Below are 11,231 nucleotides of genomic sequence, written 5' to 3' on the forward strand. Positions count from 1 at the left end.
CTCTGTCCCCCACACTCTGTCCCCCACTCTCTGTCCCCCTCTCTCTGTTCCCCCTCTCTTTGTCCCCCACACTCTGACCCCTCTCTATGCACCCCTCTCTCTCCCCATCTGTCCCCTACCTCACTCCCCCCACTCTCTTGTCCCCCTCTCTCTCTGTTCCCTCCCACTCTGTCCCCCCTCTCTCTGTCCCACCCTCTCTGTCCCCACTCTCTCTTTCCGTCCCCTCTGTCCCCGTCTCTCTTTCCTCCTCTTTCTTTCCCCCGCTCTCTCTACCCCCCTCTTTCTGTCCGCCTCTCTCTTCGTCCCCATCTCCCTGTCCCCCTCATTCAATATCCCCCCTCTCTCTGTCCCCACTCTCTCTCTGTCCCCCTCTCTCTGTCCCCTCTCTCTGTCCACACTCTCTCTCAGTTCCCCCTCTCTGTCCCCCCTCTCTCTGTCACCCTCCTCTCTGTCCCCACTCTCTCTGTCACACTCTCACTTTGTCCCTCCCTCTCCCTCTGTCCCCATCTCTCTGTCCACCCTCTCTCTCTGTACCCCTCTCTCTGTCCCACTCTCTCTCTTCCCCCTCTCACTACCCTCTCTTTCTCCCCTATCACTCAACCCTCTCTCTCCCCCCACTCTCTTGTCCCCACTCTCTCCATGCCCTCTCTCTGTCCCCCCTCTCTCTTCCCCAGTCTCTGTCCCCCTCTCTCTGTTCCCCCTCTCTTTGTCCCCCTCTCTCTGTCCCCCCTCTCTGTCTGTCGCCCTCTCTCTGTCCCCCACTCAATGACCCCCCTCTATACATATCCACCCTCTCTCCCCATCTCTCCCCTACCTCGCTCCCCCCACTCACTTGTCCCCCTCTCTCTCTGTCCGCCTCTCTCTTTCCCAAACTCTCTGTCCCACCCTCTCTCTGTCCCCCTGACTCTGACCTCCCTCTCTCTGACCCCCCTTCCTCTGTCCCCCTCTCTCGGTCTCCCTCTCTCTCTTTGCACCCGCCAATCTGTCACCCCCTCTCTGTCCCCGTCTCTCTGTCCCCTTCACTCTCTGTCCCCCTTCTCCCTGTCCCCATTCTCTCTGTTCCCCCCTCCCCCTGCCCCCATCTCTGTACCCCATCTCCGTCCTTCCCCTCTCTGTCACACTCTCTCTGTCCCCCCTCTCTCTGACCCCCCTCTCTGGCCCCTCCTTCCCGCTTTCTCGGTCTCAGCTTTCTCTAAGTTCCCCCTCTCTCTGTCCCCTCACTCTCTCTGTCCCCCCTCTCTCTCTATCCCTCTCTCTCTATCCCTCTCTCTCTGTCCTCTCTCTCTGTCCCCTCTCTCTGTGTCCTCCTCTCACTCCGTCCTCTCTCTATTACCACCCTCTCTGTCCCCCCGTCCCCCCTCTGTCCCCCCCCCTCTCCATTCCCCACTCTCTGTCCCCCACTCTCTGTCCCCCTCTCTCTGTTCCCCACTCTCTGTCTCCCTCTCTCTATCCCCCTGCTCTCTGTCCCCCTCTCTCGTCCATTCTCTCTGTATCCTCTTTCCACTGCCCCCTATTTCTGTCCACCTCTCTCTGTCCCCCTCTCTCTGTCACCCTCTCTCTCCCGTTCTCTCTGTCCTTATCTCTCTGTCCCACTCTCTTTGTCCACCTCACTCTGTCCCCCTCTCTCTGTCACCCTCACTCTCCCGTTCTCTCTGTCCTCATTTCTCTGTCCCACTCTCTCTGTCCACCTCTCTCTGTCCCCCTCTCTCTGTCACCATCTCTCTCCCGTTTTCTCTGTCCTCATCTCTCTGTCCCCTATCTCTGTCCCCCTCTCTCTGCGCCCCTCTCTCTGTCACCCTCTCTCTCCCGTTCTCTCTGTCCTCATCTCTCTGTCCCTCTCTCTTTGTCCACCTCACTCTGTCCCCCTCTCTCTGTCACCCTCTCTCTCCCATTCTCTCTGTCCTCATCTCTCTGTCCCTCTCTCTTTGTCCACCTCACTCTGTCCCCCACTCTCTGTCACCATCTCTCTCCCGTTCTCTCTGTCCTTATCTCTCTGTCCCCCTATCTCTGTCCCCCTCTCTCTGCCCCATCTCTATCTGCCACCCTCTCTCTCTCCCGTTCTCTCTGTCATCATCTCCCTGTCCCCCCTCTCTCTGCCCCCTCTCTCTTTCCCCCTCTCTCTCCCGTTCTCTCTGTCATCATCTCCCTGTCCCCCCTCTCTCTGTCCCCCTCTCTCTGTCACCCTCTCTCTCCAGTTCTCTCTGTCCTTATCTCTCTGTCCCTCTCTCTTTGTCCCCTTCACTCTGTCCACCTCTCTCTGTCACCCACTCTCTCCCGTTCTCTCTGTCCTCATCTCTCTGTCCACCTCTCTCTGTCCCCCTCTCTCTGTCACCCTCTCTCTCCCGTTCTCTCTGTCCTCATCTCTCTGTCCCCCTCTCTCTGCCCCCCTCTCTCTGTCACCCTCTCTCTCCCGTTCTCTCTGTCCTCATCTCTCTGTCCCTCTCTCTTTATCCACCTCACTCTGGCCCCCTCTCTCTGTCACCCTCTCTCTCCCGTTCTCTCTGTCCTCATCTTTCTGTCCCTCTCTCTTTGTCCACCTCACTCTGTCCCCCTCTCTCTGCCACCATCTCTCTCCCGTTTTCTCTGTCCTCATCTCTCTGTCCCCCTATCTCTGTCCCCCCCTCTCTGTCCCCCTCTCTCTGCCACCCTCTCTCTCCCGTTCTCTCTGTCCTCATCTCTCTGTCCCTCCTCTCTCTGCCCCCCTCTCTCTGTCCCCCTCTCTCTCCCGTTCTCTCTGTCCTCATCTCTCTGTCCCCCTCTCTCTGTCGCCCCTTTCTCTCTATCCCTCTCTCTCTGTCCACCTCTCTCTCTGTCCCCCTCTCTGTCCCCACGTGCTCTCTGTCCCCCCGTCTCTGTGTTCCCCTCTCACTCCCTCCTCTCTCTGTCACCTCCCTCTCTGTCTACCCGTCCGCCCTCTGTCCCCCACTCTCTCTTTCGTCCCCTCCTCGGTCCCCTACTCTTTCCATCCCCACACTGTCTGTCCCCCCCCCTCTGTCCCTCTCTCTCTGTCCCCCTCTCTTTTTCCCCCACTCTCTGTCCCCATCTCTCTGTCCCCCACTCTCTACCCCCTCTCTCTGTTCCCCCTCTCTTTGTCCCCCTCTCTCTGTCCCCCCTCTCTCTGACCCGTCTCTCTGACCCCCTCTCTCTGTCCCCCTCACTCAGTCCCCCTCTCTCTGTCACCCTCTCTCTCCCGTTCTCTCTGTCCTCATCTCTCTGTCCCTCTCTCTTTGTCCACCTCACTCTGGCCCCCTCTCTCTGTCACCCTCTCTCTCCCGTTCTCTCTGTCCTCATCTCTCTGTCCCCCCTCTCTCTGCCCCTCTCTCTCTGTCCCCCTCTCTCTCCCGTTCTCTCTGCCCTCATCTCTCTGTCCCTCTCTCTCTGTCGCCCCTTTCTCTCTATCCCTCTCTCTCTGTCCACCTCTCTCTCTGTCCCCCTCTCTGTCCCCACGTGCTCTCTGTCCCCCCGTCTCTGTGTTCCCCTCTCACTCCCTCCTCTCTCTGTCACCTCCCTCTCTGTCCCACCCTTTCTGTCCCCACTCTCTCTTTCCGTCCCCTCTGTCCCCGTCTCTCTTTCCTTCTCTTTCTTTCCCCCGCTCTCTCTACCCCCCTCTTTCTGTCCGCCTCTCTCTTCGTCCCCATCTCCCTGTCCCCCTCATTCAATATCCCCTCTCTCTCTGTCCCCACTCTCTCTCTGTCCCACCTCTCTCTGTCCCCTCTCTCTTTCCCCACTCTCTCTCAGTCCCCCTCTCTCTGTCCCCCCTCTCTCTGTCACCCTCCTCTCTGTCCCCACTCTCTCTGTCACCCTCTCACTTTGTCCCTCCCTCTCCCTCTGTCCCCATCTCTCTGTCCACCCTCTCTCTCTCTGTACCTCTCTCTCTGTCCCCTCTCTCTCTTCCCCCTCTCACTACCCCCTCTCTCTCCCCTATCACTCAACCCTCTCTCTCCCCCCACTCTCTTGTCCCCACTCTCTTGTCCCCCTCTCTCTCTGTCCCCCTCTCTCTCTGACCCCCTCTCTCACTCTGACCGCCCCCTCTTCGTACCCCTTCTCTCTGTCCCCCCTCTCTCTGTCCTCTTTCTTTGCCCCTCCCTCTCTCTGTCCCCCTCTCTCTCTCTCCATCCCTCACTCTCTGTCCCTCACTCTCTGTCCCCCACTCTCTGCCCCCTCTCTCTGTTCCCCACTCTCTGTCTACCTCTCTCTATCCCCCTGCTCTCTGTTCCCCCTCTCTCGCCCGTTCTCTCTATCCCCCCCTCTCTCTCCGCCTATCTCTGTCCCCCTCTCTCTGTCCCCCTCTCTCTGTCAGCCTCTCTCTCCCGTTCTCTCTGTCCTCATCTCTCTTTCCCCCTCTCTCTGTCCCCCTCTCTCTGTCACGCTCTCTCTCCCGTTCTCTCTGTCCACCTCTCTCGCTGTCCCCCTCTCTGTCTCCACGTGCTCTCTGTCCCTCCGTCTCTGTGTCCCCCTCTCGCTCCCTCCTCTCTCTGTCACCTCCCTCTCTGTCTCCCCTTCCCCCCCTCTGTCCCCCACTCTCTCCCTCGTCCCCCCCTCTGTCCCCCACTCTCACCATCCCGCAGTCTCTGTCCCCACTCTCTCCATGCCCTCTCTCTGTCCCCCCTCACTCTCCCCCAGTCTCTGTCCCCCTCTCTCTGTTCCCCCTCTCTTTGTCCCCCTCTCTCTATCCCCCCTCTCTGTCTGTCCCCCTCTCTCTGTCCCCCACTCACTGACCCTCCTCTATACATATCCACCCTCTCTCCCCATCTCTCCCCTACCTCGCTCCCCCCACTCTCTTGTCCCTGTCTCTCTCTGTCCGTCTCTCTCTCTGTCCCACCCTCTCTCTGTCCCCACTCTCTTTGTCCCCCTGACTCTGACCTCCCTCTCTCTGTCCACCCCCCCCTTCCTCTGTCCCCCTCTCGGTTCCCCTCTCTCTCTCTCTCTCTGCCCCCCAATCTGTCCCCCCCTCTCTGTCCCCGTCTCTCTGTCCCCTTCACTCTCTGTCCCCCTCCTCCCTGTCCCCATTCTCTCTGTTCCCCCTCCCTCTGCCCCCATCTCTGTCCCCCATCTCCGTCCCTCCCCTCTCTGTCACACTCTCTCTGTCCACCCTCTCTCTGACCCCCCTCTCTGCCCACCCCCCTTTCCGCTTTCTCGGTCCCAGCCCTCTCTATTTACCCCTGCTCTCTGTCACCTCACTCTCTCTGTCCCCCCTCTCTCTCTATTCCTCTCTCTGTCCCCCTCTCTCTCTTTCCCCCTCTCTGTCCCCCTCTCTCTGTGTCACCCTCTCACTCCATCTTCTCTCTATCACCACCCTCTCTGTCCTCCCGTCGCCCTCTGTCCCCCACTCTCTCCATTCCCCACTGTCTGTCCCCCTCTCTCTGTCCCCCACTCTCTCCATCCCCCACTCTCTGTCCCCCACTCTCTGTCCCCCTCTCTCTGTTCCCCACTCTCTGTCTCCCGCTCTCTATCCCCCTGCTCTCTGTCCCCCCTCTCTCGCCCGTTCTCTCTGTCCCCTTTCTCTCTGTCCCCCTCTCTTTGTCCCCCTCTCTTTGTCCCCCTCTCTCTTTGTCCCCCTCTGTCTGTCCCCCTCTCTCTGTCCCCCTCTCTCTGTCACCCTCTCTCTCCCGTTCTCTCTGTCCTCATCTCTCTGTCCCCCCTGTCTGTCCACCTCTCTCGCTGTGCCCCTCTCTGTCCCCCTCTCTGTCCCCACGTGCTCTCTGTCCCCTCGTCTCTGTGTCCCCCTCTCACTCCCTCCTCTCTCTGTCACCTCCCTGTCTGTCTACCCGTTCCCCCCTCTGTCCCCCACTCTCTCCCTCGTCCCCCCTCTGTCCCCCACTCTCTCCATCCCCCACTCTCTGTCCCCCACTCTGTCCCCCTCTCTCTGTCCCCCACTCTCTGTCTCCCTCTCTCTATCACCCTGCTCTCTGTCCCCCCTCTCTCGCCCGTTCTCTCTATCCCCTCTCTCTCTGTCCCCCTCTCTTTGTCCCCCTCTCTCTATACCCCCTCTCTCTCTGTCCCCCTCTCTCTCTCCTCCTCTCTCTGTCACCACCTCTCTCACGTTCTCTCTGTCCTCATCTCTCTGTCCACCTCTCTCGCTGTCCCCCTCTCTGTCCCCACGTGCTCTCTGTCCCCCCATCTCTGTGTCCCTCTCTCACTCCGTCCTCTTTCTGTCACCTCCCCCTCTGTCTACCCGTTCCCCCCTCTGTCCCCCACTCTCTCCCTCGTCCCCCCCTCTGTCCCCCACTCTCTCCATCCCCACACTCTCTGTCCCCCCCTCTCTCTCTCTGTCCCCCACTCTCTGTCCCCCTCTCTCTGTCCCCCACTCTCTGCCCCCTCTCTCTGTTCCCCCTCTCTTTTTCCCCGTCTCTCTGTCCCCTCCTCTCTCTGAACCGTCTCTCTGACCCCTCTCTCTGTCCCACACTCTCTGTCCCCCTCTCTCTGTTCCCCACTCTCTGTCTCCCTCTCTCTATCCCCCTGCTCTCTGTCTCCCCCCTCTCTCGCCCGTTCTCTCTGTCTCCTCTTTCTCTGTCCCCCTCTCTTTGTCCCCCTCTCTCTGTACGCCCCCTCTGTCCCCCTCTCTCTCTCCCCCTCTCTCTGTCACCCTCTCTCTCCCGTTCTCTCTGTCCTCATCTCTCTGTCCACCTCTCTCGCTGTCCCCCTCTCTGTCCCCACGTGCTCTCTGTCCCCCCCGTCTCTGTGTCCCCCTCTCACTCCCTCATCTCTCTGTCACCTCCCTCTCTGTCTACCCGTTCCCCCCTCTGTCCCCCACTCTCTCCCTCGTCCCCCCTCTGTCCCCCACTCTCTCCATCCCCCACTCTCTGTCCCCCACTCTCTGTCCCGCACTCTCTGACCCCTCTTTCTCTCCGTCTGTCCCCTACCTTGCTCCCCCCACTCTCTTGTCCCCCTCGCTCTCTGTTCCCTCCCTCTCTGTCCCCCCTCTCTCTGTCCCACCCTCTGTGTCCCCACTCTCTCTCTGTCCGTCCCCTCTGTCCCCGTCTCTCTTTCCTCCTCTTTCTTTCCCCCGCTCTCTCTGCCCCTCTCTTTCTGTCCCCCTCTCTCTTCGCCCCCATCTCCCGGTACCCCTCTCTCAATATCCCCCCTCTCTTTGTCCCCACTCTTTCTCTGTCCCTCTCTCTCTGTCGCCCCGGTCTATGTCCCTTCACTCTGTCCCCAATCTCTCTGTCAACCTCTCACTCTGTCCCTCCCTCTCCCTCTGTCCCCATCTCTCTGTCTACCCTCTCTCTCTCTGTACCCCTCTCTCTGTCCCCTCTCTCTCTTCCCCCTCTCACTACCCCCTCTCTCTCCCCTATCACTCAACCCTCTCTCTCCCCCCTCTCTTGTCCCCACTCTCTTGTCCCCTCTCTCTCTGTCCCCCTCTCTCTCTGACCCCCTCTCTCACTCTGACCGCCCCCTCTCTGTCCCCCTTCTCTCTGTCCCCCCCTCTCTCTGTCCTCTCTTTCTTTGCCCCATCCTCTCTCTGTCCCCCTCTCTCTCTCTCCGTCCCCCCTCTCTCTCTTTCTCCCCTCTCTCTGGCACCCCCTCTCTCTGTCCCCAATCTCTCTCTCTGTCCCCACTCTCTCTCTGTCTCCCCTTCTCCCTTTACCCCCCTCTGTTCCCCCTCTCTCTGTCCCCCCTCTCTCTGTACCACCTCTCTCTGTCCTCCCTCTCTCTCTGCTCCATCTCTTTATCTCCCCTTCTCCCTGTACCCCCCTCTGTTCCCCCTCTCTCTGTCCCCCCTCTCTCTGTACCACCTCTCTCTGTCCTCCCTCTCTCTCTGTCCTCCTCTCTCTCTGTCCACCTCTCTCTATCCCCCCTTCTCTCTGTCCCCCTCTCTCAGTCCCCCTCGCTTTTCCCCCCTTCTCTGTCCCAGTCTCTGTCCTCCTCTATATATCTGTCCTTCCCCTCTCTGTCTCCCCCTCTCTCTGTCCCCCCTTCTCTGTATTCCTCTGTCTGTTACCCCCCCCCCCTCCACCTGTCTCCGACTTCTTGGTCCCAGCCCTCTCTGACCCTCCCGCTCTCTGTCCCCCTCTCTCGGTCCCCCTCTCTCTCTGTCCCCCTTCTCTGTGTCCCCCTTCTCTCTGTCCCCCCGCTCTCAGTCCGCCCCCTCTGTCCCCGTCTCTTTTTACCCCTCTCTCTGTCCCAGTCTATCTGCCCCACTCTCTCTGTCCCGGTTTCTCTGTCCCCTTCACTCTCTGTCCCCCTTCTCTCTGTCCCATCTCTCTCTGTTCACCTCTCTCTGCCCCCATCTCTGTCCCTCCCCTCTCCGTCCCTCCCCTCTCTGTCCCCAATCTCTCTGACCTCCCTCTCTGTTCCCCACTCTCGTCCTGCCTTCTCGTTCCCAGCCCTCTCTATGTACCCCCCTCTTTCTGTCCCCCACTCTCTCTGTGTCCCCCTCTCTATCCCTCTCTCTCTCTGTTCCCCTCTCTGTCCCCCTGCTCTCTGTCCCCTTTCTCTGTCCGCCTCTCTCTGTCCCCCTTTCTCTTTTGCCCTCTCTCTGCCCCCTCTCTCTCCTGTTCTCTTTGTCCCCCCTTTCTCTCTGTCCCCCTCTCTTTGTCCCCCTCTCTCTGTCCCCCCTCTCTGTCCCCTCTCTCTGTCCTCATCTCTCTTTCCCCCTCTCTCTGTGTCCCCCACTCACTCCCTCCTCTCTATGTCACCTCACTCTCTGTCCCCCGTACCCTCCGTCCCCCCTCTGTCCCCCAGTCGCTCCATCCCCCACTCACTGTCCCCCACTCTCTCCGTCCCCCAGTCTCTGTTCCCCTCTCTCTGTCCCCCACTCTCAGTCCCCCTCTCTCTGCCCCCCTCTCTTTGTTCCCCTCTCTATGTCCCCCCTCTCTCTGCCCCCTCTCTCTGTACTCATCTCTCTTTACCCCTCTCTCTGTGTCCCCCACTCACTCCCTCCTCTCTTTGTCACCTCCCTCTCTGTCCCCCCGTCCCCCCGTCCCCCACTCTCTCCATCCCCCACTCTCTGACCCCCCTCTGTCCCCCAGTCGCTCCATCCCCCACTCACTGCCCCCACTCTCTCCGTCCCCCAGTCTCTGTTCCCCTCTCTCTGTCCCCCACTCTCAGTCCCCCCTCTCTGTTCCCCCTCTCTTTGTCCCATTCTCTCTGTCCCCCCTCTCTCTCTGTCCCCCTCTCTCTGTCCCCGACTCTCTGACCCCTCTCTCATTATATCCTCCCCTATTTCTCTCTCTCTTCCTCACCTTAGCTCTCCCTTGCCTCTCTCTCGCTCTCACTGTCTCTCCCTGCTCCTTCACTCTCTCTCCACTTCTCTCACTCTTGATCCCCCTACCTCAGTCTCTCTTTCTCCCCACCTCCCTCTGTTTCTCTCTCACTAAATCTCTTTCCCTCCTGCCCCCCCCCTCTCTGATGCAATCTGTCTCCCTGACGCGTCCCTCTCCCTCTGATCCAGAGATTGGGAAGGAGGGTAGTCCCCATGAAACAACTGAAATCCTGTCCCACTCACGACAGGAAATGGGGAGTCCAGGTTGGAGTGGGGGGGGGGAACAGAGGGAGTTAAACCCAGCTCCTGAGCTCAGGGCGCGGTGCCCTCCCCTTCCCTGAGGACCAGGACTTGGGGCTGAGTTGTCTCTCTCCAGCTCAGCTTCTCCAACACAAAGACACACAACAACATCGGCCACTCTGCTGCTCGGCATGCTTTAATCAACATTTTTATTGGTTACAAATGGAAGTGATGGATACAGTTAGTGGGATGGTGCCTTTTCTCACTGGCCACTGAGTTTTGAGAAACATTGAAATGTTTCCCTGTTACCCCCCTGGGGGATAAGGATGGACAAACCAGCGCCACCCTCAGTCTGTTACCATAGCGACAGGCTGCTGCATCACTGGAACACTGAACTGAAATGAGAAAATGCTGGATGGATTGATTAATGAGGGAATTTGATGGATGGATGGATTTGGGTGATGGGATATTTCAGCACATTCTTCAGCTGCTGCCTGAACTTAGTCTGGGTCACGGCATAAATCGCGGTGTTTGTGCAGCAACTGAGGAGCTGCAGCATGAAGCCCAATTCCCGCACAAAGTCATGGAGATACACAGAGTGATACCCAATAGCAAACATCCGTCTCCATATAGAATACAGCATTAACGTTGACCATAACAGGATGAAATTGGCCGAGATCACAAACAGTAAAATGATGGATTTTTTTCGGTTTCTCATTTCAGTGTCAGACTGAGCGTCCCCATTGGTGTGAGCGCGGAGTCTCCTGCGGGCTCTGCTGGTCACTAAAATGTGTCTGACGGTGAGAACATTGAGCAGCAGAATCAGGAGAAATGGGACACACGGGGTTAGAATGTTGTGGAGGAGCTCGATTGTGACCCAGACACTGGAGAATACAACAGCGTCTGTTACCTCACAAAACCAGGGGTGGTTCGCCAGCCAATACCGAGCCTCGAGCATAAAATACCAGGAAATGTTCTTTAAACAGCTCAGCACAGTCACTGCTCCCAGAACCACAGCCACCGTTTTCTCACTGCAATATTTACTTTTCAGCTTCTGGCAACAAATGGCCACAAACCGATCAAAGGTGAAAGTGACGGTGAACCAGACAGAGCAGTCAGCGGCTGCATAAAGCAGGACGGCGTGGATATTACACACGGGGACGGAGTACTCCACGAAATAAAACTGTTCCCAATAAACAATGGGAATGTGTCTCAGGATCAGGTCGAGGATAATGACCAGGAGATCCGCCGCTGCCATGGCCCCCAGGTAACGTCTGACACATGGAGACAATCCACAATCTTTATAAAGCAGGACGTAGATGGTCACTACGTTAACTGTGAGGAAGGAAAACAAACCCATTATCCATCAGCCTGGAGGCAAAGGGACCCGTTTGATCGGGGACCCAGTGAGATTTTCAAATGTGTCCCTGTATTCAGGGATTTATTAAAATAATTGGAGCTGGAATCACAAATCTTAAGGTGGGAATTACTGACAAAAATGTGACAAAAACCACAAGAAACCCTCCCTTCCCCAACACACAGAGACACATCCATAAGGACAGATGGTTTCTAGAACATTCCCACACTTTCGATCACTCGAGAGCAGACACAGGTCACTCCTTCCCAGTTCCTAATACGGAGGGTGGGAACGTTGCTGTCCTGAAGGATTCTCTCCCAGTTTCCTGAAGACAAACGGAGTTTGGGAATTTCTGTATTTTGGTCTAAATTGTGGTCGATCGTGTGTTGTGATGAAATGTAAACGCAGGGAAAACGTATTCACCCCTTT

General features: G+C 58.1%; 1 long non-coding RNA gene across 1 annotated transcript in view; it reads left to right on the forward strand.

Annotated features, from left to right (window-relative positions):
* Positions 1–10,610, forward strand: part of LOC140472389 (uncharacterized) — a 53,401-nt gene extending 42,791 nt beyond the window's left edge. Inside the window, exon 3 of the long non-coding RNA XR_011957607.1 lies at positions 10,497–10,610. This is a non-coding gene — a long non-coding RNA (uncharacterized lncRNA). The remainder of the gene's footprint in view (positions 1–10,496) is intronic.
* Positions 10,611–11,231: the final 621 nt, after the last annotated feature.

The sequence above is a fragment of the Chiloscyllium punctatum genome, unplaced genomic scaffold, assembly GCF_047496795.1.
Source record: "Chiloscyllium punctatum isolate Juve2018m unplaced genomic scaffold, sChiPun1.3 scaffold_308, whole genome shotgun sequence".
NCBI classification, from domain to species: Eukaryota; Metazoa; Chordata; class Chondrichthyes; order Orectolobiformes; family Hemiscylliidae; genus Chiloscyllium; species Chiloscyllium punctatum.